The sequence below is a fragment of the Bison bison genome, unplaced genomic scaffold (genome assembly GCF_000754665.1).
Source record: "Bison bison bison isolate TAMUID 2011002044 unplaced genomic scaffold, Bison_UMD1.0 scf7180017864291, whole genome shotgun sequence".
In the NCBI taxonomy this organism is placed as follows: Eukaryota; Metazoa; Chordata; class Mammalia; order Artiodactyla; family Bovidae; genus Bison; species Bison bison.
Genome location: NW_011494863.1, coordinates 2,427,536 through 2,434,075, shown reverse-complemented (window position 1 = coordinate 2,434,075; position 6,540 = coordinate 2,427,536). Strand labels below are relative to the sequence as shown.

The following is a 6,540-nucleotide window of genomic DNA, read 5'->3' as shown; positions in this document are numbered from 1 at the left end:
GCTAGAAAAAGAAAGAAAAGACATACAGATGGAAACAAAGAAGTAATACTGTGCTTCTTGCAGATAATATGATTGTCTACATAGGAAAATTCCAAAGAATCTACAAGAAAACTCCTAGAACCAGAAAGTGACTTCAGCAAGGCTGTAGGATACAAGATCAACATATAAAAATGTATTCTATTTCTATATACTATCATTGAACACGTGGAACTGAAATTAAAAACCTGACACCAGTTAACAACTATTCAAAAAGTAAAATTCTTAGGAATAACTAACAGAATATGCACAGAACTTGTAGGCTGAAACTTTTTAAACACTGATGAGCTCTTTGCCGCATCTACTGCGAGAACGAAGACCATTCTCAGCAACCAGACTGTCGACATCCCAGAAAATGTCGACATTAACTTGAAGGGACGGACAGTTATTGTGAAGGGCCCCAGAGGCACCCTGCGGAGGGACTTCAATCACATCAATGTAGAACTCAGTCTCCTTGGAAAGAAAAAGAAGAGGCTCCGTGTTGACAAATGGTGGGGAAACAGAAAGGAACTGGCCACTGTTCGCACAATCTGTAGTCACGTACAGAACATGATCAAGGGTGTTACACTGGGTTTCCGTTACAAGATGAGGTCAGTGTATGCCCACTTCCCCATCAACGTTGTTATTCAGGAGAATGGTTCTCTTGTGGAAATCCGAAATTTTTGGGGTGAAAAATACATACGCAGGGTTCGAATGAGGCCAGGGGTTGCCGGTTCAGTATCTCAAGCCCAGAAAGATGAGTTGATTCTTGAAGGAAATGACATTGAACTTGTGTCAAATTCAGCTGCTTTGATTCAGCAAGCCACCACAGTTAAAAACAAGGATATCAGAAAATTTTTGGATGGTATCTATGTTTCTGAAAAAGGAACAGTTCAGTAGGCTGATGAATAAGATCTCAGTGATCCTGCTGCAGAAACAACAAGATAGATGGTTCTATGGACTCAGTTGTGATGTTTCAAAGAGACAATAAAAACTCTTGATTTGAGGAAAAAAAAAAAAAACACTGATGAAAGAAATCAGAGTAAACAAATGGAGAGAAAGACACACAGTATTTATGGACTGGAAGACTCAGTAAAGATGTCAGTTCCCCCCACTTTAAGTTGTGACTCCTATCAAAATACAAGCAAATGTTTTTTGTAACATAGACAAGCATATCCCAAAATTATATGTAAAGGCACGGGCCCTAGAATAGCTAAAACAATCTTGAAAAAGAAGTTGGAGAAATTAATCTAACCCACTTTAAGACTTATAAAATAGTGACAGTAATCAAGACACACAGTTCAATGAAACGAAATAGAGAACTGAGAAACAGACCTACAAAAGTAAGGCCAATTTTTTTTTTTAAGCCATAAAGATTTATTGGCTCACATAACTCAAGTCCAGGAGTAAGTAGGTGTCATGATTAGTTTGATCCAGAGGCATAAATACGTCACAAAGACCAATTTCTTTCCTTCCTCTATTTAACATACAGTGGTATTCTTCATGGTGTAACTTCACACTAAGGCTGCCTGCCTCCTCTGTGGTCTTAACATGGTTCCTACCAACTCTTTCATTCTTCCATTTCCTGAGGAATAAAAGACAGCTTTCTTAAATCCCAGCATAACCCTCCCTTCAACTTTGTTTGGCCAAGTGGTTTGTTTTTGTTTTGGCTCCGAGGCTTGTGAGATCTTAGTTCCTGACCAGGGATTGAACCTGGGCCACAGTGGTGAAAGCACTGGATCCCAGGAAAGTCCCAAGGTCAAGTGTTCTTTGACAAAGGCGCAAGCGATTCAATGTAGTCTTTTCAACAAATGGTACTGAGACCAATGGTCATCCATAGTTTAAAAAACTGACTCTCAGCAATTCCCTGGTGGTCCAGGGGTTAGGATTCCATGCTTCCACTGAAGCGGGTATGGGTTCCATCCCTGTTTGGGGAACTAAGATCCCAGAAACCACATAGCTTGACCGAAAAAAGAAAAGAATGGATTTTCAATCTAAAAGACAGAATATGTTTTTCATTTCTTGTATAAATACCTAAATGCCTATGTTAGAGGAAAACATAGGAGAAAAAAATCTTCAGGACTTAGGGTATGTGAACAGTTCTTAGATATGACACCAAAAGCATGATCCATAAGATAAATTGCACATCATTAAAATTTCAAACTTTTGCTTTAGGAAGAGACTAGGAAGAAGATGAAAAAATAAGCTATAGGCTGGAAGACACTATTTCCAAATCATGTATCTGACAAAAGTTCATATCTAGAATATAAAAATAATTCTCAAAATTCAACAGTAATAAAAATATCCAAATAGAAAATTGGCAAAACACAAAAACAGGCTTCTCACTAAACTGATGGCAAATATGCATATGAAAAGATTAAATATTATTAGCCAATACAGAAATTAAAACCAAGAAATATCATACACTTATTAAAACAGATAAAATAGAAAAACAGTGACAACATCAAATGCTGATAAAAAAATACAGGGAAACCTGGATCTCTTATAAATTGCTGTTGGGACTCTAATGGTCAAATCCTCTGGAAACTAACCATAGGCTTACCATTTGATACAGCAATTGCACTTCTGGGCATATAAGCTACAGAAATACAACATATCACAAAAACTTGTACACAATGTTCATAGCAGCTTTATTTGTAATAACCCCCAATTGGAAACAACGTAGATGTCTTCCAAGAGGCAAAGTTAACTGTGGTTTATCCCTAATGGGGTATTACTCAGCAGTAAAAAGAAACATTGATTTTGATACCTGCAACAACACTGAAAGATCTTAAGAGCATTATGTTGAGGTAAAAAAAAAAGTTAATCTCAAAATGTTACATAGTATATGCTACCATTTATATAATGGTATATATAGAATGACAAAATTATAGGAATGGTAAACTGATTAGTTGTCACTGGGGGTTAGGGCAATATGAGGCAGTTCTTTGCAGTGATGGAATAATTCTGTATTTGATTGTGGTGGTAGTTACATAAATGCATGCAGATGATAAATTTGCATAGAACTATACGTATACATACACAAATGAGTACATGTAAAAATTGCTGAAATTTGAATAAGGTCTGTAGATTATAGCAATGTTAATTTCCTGGCTTTGATAAACTAAAAAGAAAGATACTATTAGAGGAAGCTGGGTGATGAATACTTGGGACCTCTGTACTGTCTTTGCAACTTCCTGTGAGTCTATAATGATTTTTAAATAAAAGCTTTTAAAAGTACATGTACTTGGGACTTCCCTGGTGGTCCAGTGGTTAAGACTCTGAGCTTCCAATGGAGGTGGCATGGGTTCAATCCCTGGTTGGGGAACTCAGATCCCACATGCTGCATGTCCAATAAATAAATAAAATGTTAAGAAAAGTATATGTACCAAATAATACAGCTTAATAGATGAAACAACAAATGAATCAAAACTGATATACTTGAACAGAGAAAGAGAAATCTATATTTTTAGTTAGAGATTTCATCTCTCCTCTGTCAGTGATAGAGTACACAAAAATCAGTAAAGATACAGAAGGCCTGAATGACACAATCAACCAATTTGACCCAGATAACTAACAGCAGAATACACACTGTTTTCAAGTGTTCAAGGAAGATCAATCAACATAGAATAAATTGATGATGAAAAGTTATTTGGGCAATCCTAAAATACTTGGACGGAGAAGGCAATGGCAACCCACTCCAGTACTCTTGCCTGGAAAATCCCATGGACAGAGGAGCCTGGTAGGCTGCAGTCCATGGGGTTGCAAAGAGTGGGACGCGACTGAAGCAACTTAGCAGCAGCAGCAGCAGCAGCAAAATACTTGGAAATTAAACCACACACTTTTAAATAAATCATGGGTCAAATAAGAAACTGCAGGATGTATTATAAAATATTATGAACTGAACTATAATGGAAATGTCAAATCCAAAATCAGTAGGCTGCAGCTAAAGATCAGAGAAAATTTATTTAAATACTTATATTTTTTAAAAAAGAAAAGCCAATGATTCTAGCTACAACCTTAAGCAGTTAAACTAAATAAAAAATAGGAAATAATAAAGATGAGTAGAAATTAATGAAATGAACATATAAAGAATAAAAAATCAATGAAACCAAAAATTGTTACCCTAAAAAAATCAGACAAAGAAATTATGAGTAAACTACAGATCAGTATATTTCATAAACATTCATGAAAAAATATACATAGTATTACTATATTGAGTCCAGCAATCAAGAAAAGACTAGACTATGATGACCAAGTTGAGTATATTCTAAAAATGCAAAGTTGATTAAACATTCAAAATCAATATGTGATTAATATATTTATATTTTATTAATATTAATGCATTCAATTGATATATGATTAAACATATTAAAACAATATTAAACATTCAAAATCAATATTAAACAGAGTTAAATAGAAAAGTTATATGATCAGTTCAACAGATGAAAAAATTTGACAAAAATTTAACACTCAATGATAAACTCTCAACAAACTAGAAATAGAGGGAACTTCCTCAATCTAGGTTCATGGAGTTATAATGAGGAAAGAGTAAATGCTTTTCCTCAGAAAAGATCAGAACCAAAACAAGGATTTCCACTCCCACCATTTATATTTAATTTTGTCCTCAAAGTATTAATCAATGCAATAGAGCAAGTACAAGTAGACATCCTCGCTTTGTCTTTATTTGCAGAAAACATATTGTATATGCAGAGAAACCTAAAGAATCTACCAAAAAAATTGTAGATCTAATTAGGCCACTTATTGAGCACTCAGGACTGAAGGTCAATACACAAAAATTAACTATAATTCTGTATACAGCAATTATTAATTAGAAAATGAAATTTTAAAATGCCATTTACAGAAAACATTAAATGCTAAGCAATGAATTTATCAAAACATAAGATGATGATTGACATTCAGAAATCAGCTGCATTTCTTTACACTAATGATGAAATACCAGATAAGGAATGTAAAAAAAACTTTTTAGAATACCAAAAATAAAACCTAGGAATAAATGTGACCAAGGAAGCAAAAGACTTAAACACTGAGAACTATAAAACATTAATAAAGGAAATTAAAAAGGATTCAAAGAAATGGAAAGACAACCCATTCTCTTAGATTGGCATAATTAATATTGTTAAAATGGCAATACTCTCCAAATCAGTCTACCGATTTAATGTGACCCCTATCAACTTATCCATGACATTTTCCACAGAACTAGAAAAAATAATCCCAAACCTAAATGGAACCATAAAAGACCCAGAACTGCCAAAGCAGACCTGAGGTAAAAACAAAGCAGGAGGCATGACCTTCCTCAACTTCAGACCATACTACAAAGTTACAGTAATCAAAAGAGTGTGGTATTGGTACAAAAATAGACATGTGGAACAGAAAAGAGAGACCAGAAATAAACACACACATATACAGTTTTCAACAAAGGAGGCAAGAATATAAAACAGGAAAAAAGACAGTCTCTTTAGCAAGTGGTACCGGGAAAGTTGGAAAACTGCATGTAAAATCAATGAAGTTAGAACACACCCTCACATCAGGCACAAAAATAAACTTAAAGTGACTTAAAGACTTAAACATAAGACATGACACCATAAAACTAGAAAAGAGCATAGGCATTCTCTGACATAAATCATACCAATGTTTTCTTAGGTCTGTCTTCCAAAACAACAATAAACAAATGGGACTTAATCAAACTTAAACGCTTTTGCATAGCAAGGGAAACCATAAAAAAAAAAAAAAAAAACACACCTATGGAATGGGAGAAGATACTTGCAAATGATACAATTGACAAGTGCTTAATTGCCAAAATGTACAAACAGCTCATACAACTTAACAACAAAAAACAGAAACCCCAATGAAAAAAAATAGACATTTCTTCAAAGAAGATATACAGATGGTCAGTAGGCACGTGAAAAGATGCTCAATGTGACTAATAGAGAAATGCAAATCAAAACTACAAATAAGGTACCACACATCACACCAGTCGGAACGGCCATCATTTAAAAGTCTACAAATAACACATGCTGGAGAGGGTGAGGAGAAAAGGGAACCCTCCTATACTGTTGGTAGGAATGTAACTTGGTGCAGCCACTATGGAAAACAGTATTGATGTTTCTCAGAGAACTAAAAATAGAATTACCATATGATCCAGCAATCCCACCCATCAGCATATATCCAGACAAAGTGAAAGTTGCACAGTCGTGTTGGACTCTCTGTGACCACCATGGACTACAGCCCACCAGGCTCCTTTATCCATGGAATTCTCCAGGCAAGAATACTGGAGTGGATTGCCATTTCTTTCTTCACGAGATCTTTCCAACCCAGGGATCAAACCCAGATCTCCCACATTACAGGCAGATTCTTTAGCATCTGAGCCACCAGGGAAATACCACCATTTAAAATGACACATGTATCCTTATATTCATAGCAGCACTATTCACAAAGGCCAAAACATGGAAATAACCTAAATATGTACTGATAGATGAATGGATAAAGATGTGGTACGTATAT

General features: G+C 35.0%; 1 pseudogene; it reads left to right on the top strand.

The window, feature by feature from the left end:
* Positions 1–303: 303 nt before the first annotated feature.
* Positions 304–936, top strand: LOC104996232 (annotated as a pseudogene).
* Positions 937–6,540: the final 5,604 nt, after the last annotated feature.